Source organism: Chrysochloris asiatica, unplaced genomic scaffold (assembly GCF_000296735.1).
Source record: "Chrysochloris asiatica unplaced genomic scaffold, ChrAsi1.0 scaffold00274, whole genome shotgun sequence".
NCBI lineage: Eukaryota > Metazoa > Chordata > Mammalia > Afrosoricida > Chrysochloridae > Chrysochloris > Chrysochloris asiatica.
This window is the reverse complement of record NW_006408792.1, coordinates 3,432,171-3,444,329: the sequence shown is the minus strand read 5'-3', so window position 1 is coordinate 3,444,329 and position 12,159 is coordinate 3,432,171.

Below are 12,159 nucleotides of genomic sequence, written 5' to 3'. Positions count from 1 at the left end.
TGGAAGTGAAGAGGACTAAAATACTGATAAAGATCAAAGACAATAGCCTTTAATATGGATTGTACCTCAATGTAAAGAAAACAAAAATCCTCACAACTGAACCAATGAATAACATCATGATAAATGGAGAAAAAATTGAAGTTGTCAGGGATTTCATTTTGCTTGGATCACAACCAACATTCATGGAAGCAATTGTCAAGAAATCAAATGATATATTGCATTGGGCAAATCTGCTGCAAAAGACCTCTTTAGAGTGTTGAGGAGTAAAGATATCAGTTTGATGACTAAGGTATACCTGACATAAGTCATGGTATTTTCAGTTGTCTTATGCATGTGAAAGTTGGGTATTGAAATAAGCAAGATCTAGAAGATTTGGTTAATATCTTTGATTTGAATAATACAGCGCTGGAGAATAATACTGAAAGTACCATAGATTTCCAGAGAACAAACAAATCTGGGAAGAAGTACAGCCAGAATGCTCAGAAATGAGGATGGTGAGACTTCATCTTTCAATCTTTAGATATGTCAAGAGGGACTAGTCCCTGGAGGACAGTAAGCTTAGTAAAGCGGAGCATCAAGGAAAAAGAGGAAGACCCTGAACAAGATGGACTGGCACAGTGACAGTAACAATGGGCTCAAACATAACATTGTGAGGATAATACAGGACCAGCAGTGTTTCCTCTTTTGTGCATAGGGTTACTATGAGTCAGAACCAACTTGATTGCACCTAACAATGACAACAGCAACAGCAACAAAAGTTTGGCAAAACTGTAGAGTAGTGTTGTACTGATAAATACAGGGTAGGAGTTAGTCAATTGTATTTTATGAAGAAGACAGATTGATGAAACTTCCTTTTGTCCTGGTCTGTACCTGTAGACAGTCAAAGTAAGTAACCTGCTCCAGGCAGCATTTGGAATTTGCCTGAGATTTACCTAGACAGGATATTCTGAACTTATTTCTGAATTCGGTGCAGTAATGTTCTGAGACCCTCTAAGTACAGCCGTTAAATCATGGTGCTAGGCCTAGGCTTTTTAAAAAAGAGAAAAATCTATATCTGTGTTCCTGAAGTAAATAATTTACATAGTACATAATAAATAGCAAGGACTTTTTGGAAAAAGACATTCAGAGAATGATCTCAAGTTTAATTTGAACTCATAATTTTATTTTGGCATTGAAAGTAGAAAGGGGAAATAAAGGAAAGCATAATAAATACGGTCTCATTTTAAAAGGTGGTTCTGGGATTTGGAATGCAAGCAACATTAGAAACAATGTGTTTCTTTATGAAAGTTTTTGTTTATTCCTTCCCTATATTGATGCACTGAAGTAAACTAACTAGATGAAGAATGGAGTGGCAATTGTATCTTCTTGTTCTTTCTCCCAACAAAGTCTGGATGTTGTCCTTACTATCAGGAATTTATGAAAAGAACAGATAATTCAAGGGAACAAAAATTAATCTTTAACACTGGTAAAATTAGTCACCTGCCAACAGTATATATTTCTTAACATGAGGTTATGTTAATCACATTGATAATTTTTGTGCTTGCCTTTGATAACATGGAGAAAATGAGCAGTTAACATCCGTGCATCTGGGTACTAGCTATATAATGCTTTATATTTCAAAACGAAGATTGGATTGTTTTAAATTTTGAAAACAGTTGATAGGATATGAAAATTTCTTAAAAAGTAAGTCCAATGATATATTAACTGGATATGGAAGAACAATATCGAGACAGGTGTCTGCTGTAAAGTTGTACCTCTACTGGATAAAACACATGCGTGTGTCCTCCTGAGGGAAAGCCCACACAAAGGAGGGGCCACTTCCCCTATGCAGAGGCATGTAGGAACAGCAGAAAGAGAGTTACATCTTGAATTAGCAGAAAAGCATGAGGATTAATGAAGCATGGATTTTGAATAAATCTAATTATTAAGACCCTCCATTCCATGTGGAATATTTCAGTTTCCAGCCAATAGGACTTGTACTACTATACGAGAACCACTGGATTGTCAGGAACAGAGTGAATCATTCTTTATGTTAGTAGTGTACACTGGATTTTTTCTTAGGCAAACTCCTGACAATCTGCTCAGAGGAGAAGTCCCCATGTGAAGGCATGGTTGACGTTCACAAGAGGGGAGCTTATGAGATGGTTAGGCGACCCTGTTTTAGAAAATGAAACTGGGGTTGTTTCTCAAAGAGAAGAAATGGTACAGAAAGGGAAATGGATGAGTTACGGGATCTAGTGAAGTTGGGAAGTGCACAGGGTGAAGTGTCTAGGGAGAAATGTCCAGAGGGAGGGAGGACTTTTGGAATTAAGATATCTGCCAAAGCGTATGAATGTGTGCAGGTGTGAGTGTATGTGAGTATGAGCATGTGAGAGGATGAGTGTGATAGTTAGGGTTTGTGTCATCTTGGCTAGACTTCCATGATGAGATCTGCTATGAGAAGCCAATCAATTGAAAGGAAGTTTTCTTAGGGGTGTGGCTGGTAACATCTTTCATCTTGCAAAGATAAAAGGACACAGAAGACAGCAGAGAAAGGGAAGTGGGAAGGGGGGACCTATTACTTACCACAAGAGTTGGGGTCCCTTCACTGTGAAGCTACTAAATCTAGGGAGAGATTGCTGCCAAGGTACATGGACATCTCCAAGGAATACTAGATCCACAGATGCTTGAAAGAGACAAAGACCTTTCTCCATTGTTTTACTCTGAATTTGGAATTCTATTAACATTGGATTTTGAACCCCAAGGTCGGCAGTTCAAACACACAAGCTGCTCCTCAGAAACCGTACTCAGAGTAGCTATGAGTGGGAGCCAACTGTACAGCACTTAACAACAACAAACTGTGAGACAATAAATTTGTGGTATATCGGTTATATCAGCACTAGATAACCAAGACATTGAGTGTGTGTAAAAGTGAGTGTTTGTATGTCCATATATATGCGATTGGAACTGTTTCATGTCTGAATAACATGGAGAAAGACAGACTGCAATCTGTGTGGTGTTGTGATCTTTAGACTGAGCTGGGGGAAGCAGGTATCTAGAATGAGAGTAGACCATGAAAATACTAGCTTGTTATGGATCTGCAACAATCAATGGAGATCTTTGGATTTTCTCAAAAAGCTTAAGTCTATCTTATCTGAGGTTTCAAGTCCCCCAGAAGTCCCCACTGACATCACAACTACATTGCTACTCTTGTCAAAAGTCATTGTTGGATGACTTTACTTTCACCTTCCTTGAATTGGGTTTTGATGTCATGATCTTGGCTTCTATACTCAAATTCACTGCCATCCAATCAATTCTGATTCATAGCGATCCTGTATAGGGTTTCTGAGACTGTAAATCTTTATGGAAGCAGAAAATCTCCTCTTTTTCCACAGGGGCAGCTGGTAGTTTTGAACTGCTGACCCTGTGTTAGCATTCCATTGCTTATTTTACAGTGCCACCAGGATTCATTTGGCAGTCCATGGCACTTCTAATATTCTCCTCCAGCACCATAACTCAAATACATCAATTCTTCTAAGGTCTTCTTTATTTATTGTCCAACTTTCACATGCATATGAGGTTTCTGAAAATACCATGGCTTGGGTCAGGCATACCTTAGTTCTCAAACTGATGTCTTTGAGCATTTTAATGAGGTCTTGTGCAGCAGATTTGCCTAATGTAATACATTGTTTGATTTCTTGACTGCTGCTTCCAGGAGTGTTGATGGTTGATCTGAGCAAAATGAAGTCTTTGACAACCTCAGTCTTTTCTCCATTTATCTTGATGTTATGTTATTCATTGACCCAGTGGTGAGAATTTTTGTTTTCTTTTCATTGAATTGCAACCCAGACAGAAGGCTGTGGTCTTTGATCTTCATTAGGAAATATTTTAAGTCCTCCTTGCTTTCAGAAAACAAGGTTGTATCATCTGCATATGGCAGGTTGTTAATGAGTCTTCTAATCCTGATGCCATGTTCTTCTTCATATAATTCAGTTTATCGAATTATTTGTTTAGCACACAGAATGAATAAGTATAATGCAAGAATACAACCCTAACATACATGTTTACTAAATTTAAACTTACTTCTAGGTTTACCTACAGGATCCTCATGAGCAAAATTAAGTGTTTCGGAATACTCATTCTTCGCAATTGTCCACAGCTGGTCACGATCCACACAATCAAAAGCCTTTGTATAGCCAATAAGGCACAGGTAGACATCTTTCTGGTATTCTCTGTTTTCAGCCAAGATCCATCTGATGTCAGCAATGCTGTCCCTCATTCCACATCCTCATCTAAATTCAGCCCTAATATCTGTCCGTTTTCTGCCAATGTACAGTTGCAGCTGCTTTTGAATTATCTTCAGCAAAATTTAACTTGCATGTGATGTTAGTAACATTGTCTGATGATTTCCTCACTCTGTTGGGTCACCACTCTTTGGAATGCGCACAACTATGGATCTCTTCCGATAAATTAGCTAGGTAGCTCTCTTCCATATATCTGGTATAGATGAGTGAGTGCCTCCAGTGCTGCCTCACTTTGTTAAAATATTTCAATTTTTACTCCATCAATTCCTTGAGTCTTCTCCTTTGCCAATGCCTTCTGTGCACCTTGAACTTCTTTCTTCAGGATCATTGGCTCATGATCATATGCTACCTCTTGAAATGGTTGAACATCAACCATTTCTTTTTGGTACAGGGACTCTGTGTATTCCTTCCATCTTCTTTTGATACTTTCTGCATCATTCAATATTTTGCCCAGAAAATCCTTCAATATTGTAAATCAAGGCTTGCATTTTTTCTTCAGTTCTTTCAGCTGGAGGAATGCTGAGTGTGTGCTTCCCTTTTGGTTTTCTAACTCCAGGTCTTTGCACATTTCCTTATAATATTTGACTTTGTCTTCTCAAGCTGACCTTTGGAATTTTCTATTCAGCTCCTTACTTCCATTTTCTTTAGTATCTCCATGCTGGAGATTAAGTTTCAGAGTCTCTTCTGACATGCACTTAGGTCTTTTCCTTCTTTCTTGTCTTCTTATTAAGAAGCTTACTAACTTTTGCTTTCTTCTTGTATTATATTCTTGATGTCATCCTACAACTCTTCTCGTCTTCAGTCATTAGTGTCACATTTGTCAAAACTGTTCTTCAGATGATCATACAAGAGATGATCTCTAAATTCAGGGATATGTTAAAGGTCATATTTTGCCTCTCATGGACTTGTTTTAATTTTCTTCACCTTCTGTCTGAACTTGCATAAGTGCAATTGGTGGTTCATTCCACAGTCTGCCCCTGGATTTGTTTTAAATGATGATATGAAGTTTTTCCCACTGTCTCTTTTCACATATGTAGTCAATTTGATTTCTGGGTATTTAATCTGGATGTTCGTATGTATAGTCATCTTTTATGCTGTTTAAAAAAGGTATTTGCAATGCAGAAGTCATTGGTCTTGCAAAATTTTATCTTGTGACCTCCAACATTATTTCGATCACAAAGGCCATATTTTCCAAGGACTGATCCTTCCTCTTTGTTTCTAACCTTTGCATTACAATCAATAGTAATTATCAATACATCTTGATTGCATATTTGATCAATTTCAGACTGAAGGAGTTGGTAGAATTCTTCAATTTCGTCAGCACTGGCTCTAGTGGTTGCTGTATAAATTTGAATGATAGTTGTATTAACTGGTCTTCCTTGTATTCATGGATATTATCTTATTGCAGACAGAGTTGTACATCAAGATAGATCTTGAAATGTTCTTTTAGATGATGAATGTGACACCATTCCTCTTCAATCTGTCATTCCCAGCAGAGTAAACTATATATTTATCATATTCAAAATGCCCATATCAATCCAAATCAGCTCATTAATGTCCAGAATATCGATGTTTATGCATTCCATCTCATTTTTTACAATTTCCCATTATCCTAGATTTATATTTGGTACATTCCATTTTCTGATTATTGATGAATGCTTACAGCTGTTTCTCCTCATTTTGAGTTGTAGCCCAACAGCAGATGAAGGTCTCAAAGCTTTACTTCATTTCTGCCATCATGGTCAGCTCTACTTTGAGGAGGCAGCTTTTCTGAAATAGCATTTTGAGTGCCTTCCAACCTGAGGGGGCTCATCTTCTGGCACCATATCTGACACTATTCTGGTGTGATAATATTTTCATCTTCTGTCACTATATTTGACATTGTTCTACTATTTATAAGGTTTTCAGTGGCTAAACATTCAGAAGCGGTTTGCCTTTTCTTAATCCTGGAGTCCTGGTGTGGTGGTATAGGATAAGCACTCAGCCACTAGGTCAGTTTGAATCACAGGTTGTGGTTCAAATCCCCGAGTCACTCCTTGGAAACTCTATACAAAACTGACTCAATAGCACTTAACAATCTGTGTTAGTCTGGAAGCTCTGTTGAAACCTGTACACCAGCATTCAAAATACTGATGGCATAGTGTCCAGTATCACAGCAACATGCAAGCCAGCACAGTGTAATAAACGGACAGATGAGTGGTGGTGGTAAAGTATTGGGTCCATGAAAAAGAGGAAGATACGTAATGAGATGGATTGGTACTGTGGCAACAATGGGCTCAGGCATAATAACAATTTTGAATATGGTACAGGATTTGGCAATATTTTGTTCTGTTATGCACAGGGTTGCTGTGAGTCAGAACCAACTCGGTGCCTAACAACAACAACTTTCCTACTTTAACTGGTTTTTCCACAACTTTTTACTACTGGCATTTGGGTTGAATAATTCTTTCTTATCCAGGTCTGTCCTGTGAATTGTAGACAATTAGAAACATTTTGATCTCTACCCATTAGATGCTAGTGTAGCACCCCAAGTTGAGACAATTAGAAAGATCTTCAGACATAGCCAAATATTACAGCTCTAACCCTATACGCTGGATTCTGGTGTAGCACTGTAGGATAAGCACTGGACTGCTAACCACAAGGTTGGCAATTCAATCCTACCAGTTGACCTCAGAAACCCTACACAGGGTTGCTATGAATTAGAACCTAATCAACAGCACTCAATAACAACAACAACAATCCGTATACCGAACTCTCCTGTGATGATATGCTTTGACACTACTTTCTGATTCATTTTGGCTGTTGGATCTTTCATAGTTCCATATCCAATCCTTCAACTCATTGTGAAACCCTCCTATCTTTAATGGTTAGCTGTAGGTCCTCCTTTCCACTTGTTTCTGCAGTCAGGAGCAAAAGTAGAAACTTTACATATGGTGTGCTTATTCTGTTGCAACTCTTTTCTCACCTGTCTTGACTAGCATCTATTTAGAGGTGATTTTCAATGATGCTAGAACTGTGCTCAGGATACATGGCTATGATCATATCACCTTTTTCCTCTGGGTCTTTGTATACAGTTCAAATAGTCATATTTTTGTTTTAGTTTTTCCTAGTCTATTCTCCTACTCCAATACACTGTCAAATCTGAGTTGTATACCATAAAAGAAAATCTTTCTCAGAATGTAATGTGGAGGTGGTGTTCCATCTAGGTAGCATAGGGTTACTGAGGCTGTAAATCTTTTGGAAGTCAAAAGCCTCATATTTCTTCTATGAAGCAGCTGGTAGTTTCAAACTGCTGACCTTGTGGTTAGCAGATCAACTCATAACTAACTATGCTACAAGGGCTCCTTGAATGTAATACAATTTTTTCAAAAGAACATCATTCCATTAGATTGCAAGGAGGTACAACTATGACTTGAAAATTAATTTTAGAATTTCCCTAACTCCCCCTCCCATTTAGGAAATACAATCTACATTCTTGGCTTTTGAAAGTACTAGAGCATTTAACTAATTAGTGTGACAGTTAACTGTTGTAGCCTGTTTATTTGCTAGACTCAATATAAGCACATCTAAAATCAAATTACAATAAATACAAAATCCATTCCTGTGCTATGTGTAAGGTCAATTAGTGTTTTCAATTAACTAACCCCAACTTTCAAGGACTGAGACTATTTGAAATTCTAGCTTGATGTAAATGCCAGTTTAAGACAAAGTAAAATGTTATACATCTTGATATGTAATGTGAATAAATTTTGACACCACTTGTGTTGTCAGTTTGTCATACTGTGGTGGCTTGTGAGTTGCTATGATTCTGAAAGCTATGCCACCAGTATTTTAAATACCAGCAGGGTCACCCATGGTGGACAGTTTTCAGATGAGCTTCTAGACGAAGACAGACTAGGAAGAAGGAGTGACAAACTACTTCCAAATATTTACTCACTGAAAATCTTATGAATTGCAGAGAAACACTATCAGATGTAGTGTCAAAAAATGAGCCCCTTAAATTGAAAGGCACTCAAAATGATCAAACTGGGCACTCAAACTGGGGAAGAGCTGCCGCCTCAGAGTAGAGTTGACTATGATGACACGAATGGAGTAAAGCCCGTGGGAAAAAAGCCCAGGGGCCCTTCATTTGGTGATAGGACACAACTCAAAATGAAGAGAAACAGCTGTGAACATCCAATGAAAATCGGAACATGGAATGTATGAAATGTGAATCTGGGAAAATTGGAAGTTGCAAAAAAAAAAAAGGAACACATAAACATTGATATCTTAGGCATTAGTGAGCTGAAATGGACTGGTATTGGCCATTTTTAATCTGGCAACCACATGGTTTACTATGCCGGGAATGACACATTGAAGAGGAATGATGTTGCATTCATTGTTAAAAAGAATATATCCAGATCAGACATGAAGTACAATGCTGTCTGTGATAGGATAATATCCATGTATCTACAGAGAAGACGAGTTAATACCACTATTATTCAAATTTATGCACCAACCACTAAAGCCAATGAGGATGAAATAGAAGAATTCTACCAACTAGTCAAGTTCTGATCATAAAGCCATCGAAGCATAAAATGGGCACTATCTGCAAGTCTGGGTGTTCTTATGTGTCTCCCCTCACTTCCTGTCTGATTTGATTATTATGCTCCTTATGAAAGTCCTGGAATTTTCCATCTCCTCCTTTGGAAAAGGCTGCAGCAACTCCTTTTATTCATTTCAATCCCCATCTAATGAGAAATAATATGCATTTCATCTGGTAATTGCTGGCAAAAAAATCAGGAAATTCATCTTGCTTTGGTCTACTTAAGTCATGACCTCATCCCACTTAGGTCAGATGGTGTGATTTACTTATGTCTTCTCACCGACCTATTGGATGTGTTGATAGTGGGTATGGAACTCCAACCAGACCACCTATACTAAGAGTGTAGAAGAGGGTACCCAAATTGAAATAGAGGTCTCTTTCTGGAATACGTTGGAGAATTCAATGAATATTTATAAGGACTTTGAAGGTGGTATCATCTATGGAAAAATTTTCTCTACTATCCATTTTCTACATGATTTAATGAGAATTGGAGTTTAGAAGTCACTTGTTTATTAGAAGTTGCTTAATTGGGAACTATAATCCTTTAAAAACGTTTGGCATTGCATTCCAATATTTATCATGTGATTCAAATTGGGTTGCAGCTTTAGGAAATAATTGTCTTTGTGGTTGTTGTTGTTGTTGTGAAGGGCCGTTGAGTCGGTTCCAACCCATAGTGACCCTGTATTGGGTATTTGAGGAGTGACTGGTAAGCTTGAACTGCTGACCTTGTTCAAAGGGCTTTGCAGTCTGGCGCATTAACTCACAGCGTCACACCAGGACTCCATTGTCTGTGTAGATTCTGGTTAATCTACTTTGTGTCCATTCCAGATTGTTTGGGAAATGATTGGTAATAGCAGCAGCCAGGAACATGCCACCAGTCAAAAGGAATCCCCATCTAGGGGTTCTTCCATCATACAATGCTGACTGATTCAAACAGAACTGCTTAGGAATCTGAGCATAGGATCTCTTCTTCATGGTGAACTCTGAAGGCTTCTCCCTGTTGATGAGCACCAGCCTGCTTTTTATCTGCTATTTGGAGAAGTGAAGCTTATTTCCTGAAAATTATCATTTAGCAACTGAATGTGCCCATATAGCATAGCATAATTTCATCAGACTTGGAAAAGCAGGTCCTTGAGCTATATCCCAACTCACTGGAAGCTTCAGCCAGGATTCCTATTTCTCGTCTTGTTCACGTTTTCAAAAGAAGCTTTATAGGACATAGAACGAATCAAGAAAGGGGCCCGGGGACCTATATGACTCATCATCATTTTGATACTTGAAGCAAATGTACAGCAAACTGGTTTTTAATAGTTTCAAAATTAGCACCATTTATTAAAAAAAATTGTATCTCTTGCACATATTTTGCTATCATGATGCTTAAGGGGTAAATCTCAGGGTATTTAAACTCTTACAGGGTTATTACACAAGGTTCCCTTGTATATATATGATTTAGAGTTAAATATTAAAATTCAATTATTATTCAGCTTTTAATAGCCTTTAAATAAACATATTTAAATGCTAGTCAGGGTTCTGACTCTGGCTCTTTCTAATGACATTTTGAAAAATTCATAGTTTGGACTTTAACTCCCTCAAGTAAGGTGGCTGAGCTCAGATTTTGATTTTCAGTTGCATTTGGGAAGGGTAGGATGCTGTGTCCACTGGCCCTATGAGACCCAGAGATCAGTTAAGTCACTGTTGAGAGGTTGGTCCAGGCAGCTCTGTTGTTCCAGAACTTAGGCTCTAGGGGGCATATGTATGGAGTGCTCATTTCTTCTCTTTACTTACTATTTTATGGTCCAATCATATGTCTTATAATTGCTTGTGTAACAGAAAAGTATTTTATCCCTGTGCCATCTCAGTGGAGATCTTAGCCTACATTAATTTACAACATTATTGTTTAGTGCTATTGAGTCAGTTATGACTCAAACTGACTTTGTATAAGGTTTATGAGGAGCAGCTGGTGGGTTTGAACTGCTGATCTTGTGTTACCAGTTACCAGTCCAATACTTACCCTACAGCACCACAGTGCTGCTCTTCAGGTGTCCACTACTGAAATATCTTATGCAACAATGGCTATAGCTACAGATGTTATATTTTAATTGATATGGTGCTGTAGGATAAACACCAGATTGCTGACCAGAAGATTAGTGGATCAAACCCACCAACCACTTCTTGAAACACTGAGTCAGAACTGTTTCAACAGCACTTAACAACAACAAGAAATCAAAATCTTAAATTTGGAAACATGACTCTCTGATCATTAGCTCCAATATTCTACTTCATTCATACCTTTTTATCCCTTTACATTTATTCTTCAATTCTCTGCCATCATTCAGCCTGAAATCTACAAAATCATGCAATTATGTCTTTCCTCATACTGCTTTGTCTTCTGTTTATAAATCCTACCTAATGTTTATTTTGTGCTAGCAGCAACAACATATATTTAGGTTCCTTCTTTCTAGCTCCAGGTTTTCCCCCATGGAACTTATGGCCCTAGACCTCTGTCCACAGTTCCCCTTGTTGTTGTTGTTGTTAAGTGCGGTGGAGTCGGTTACGACTCATAGCCACCCTGCACAGGGTTTCCGAGGCTGTAAATCTTCACGGGAGCAGAACGCCTCAGCTTTCTCCTGCGGAACCACTAGTAGTTTCGAATTGCTGACCTTGCGGTTCACAGCCCGATTCGTAACCACTATGCTACCAGATCTCCTTCCCCTAGGAGGTTTATATCATTACCTTTGAGGCAGAGTGGGGCTGCCTTCAGCATCCATCCACTCCTTAGTCTCTCTGTATCTCTGTATCACACTTGATTTACTGTCTTCTCTGCCCTAGGGAATCTCAACCTTCACTTCACACCAGTGTCCCAATGTCCCTGAACCCGTTTTCTTTATCCACCACTTTTGTGACCTGTATGAGTCTGTGCTGTCTTCTTTGGATCTCCATGTTGGAGAATATTAAAAAAAATTGCATCAGCACACAGTTATGAAACAGAAAATTTGTCATTTCAATTTTCTATGAGTCTTCCCCTGGCTGTACAATCAAATTACTTCTTGCTTGTCTCTCTTTTATACTGCTAACAACAGTTGGTGGAAACTTTTGTCCTAAGTTCTAAGCTATTTGTGACATTACAGAGTACGCAAGCAATATGAAATGTGTTGACTTCGTGAGAGGATGAATGACTGACTGAAAAGATAAAGCTTTCATAGGGTTTGGGAACTCAGACTCTAATGGTGCCGGGGTCTGGCCTCGGCAAGGGGGTGAGGACCCGAAGATGGGGTGTCCGGTGACGATGGC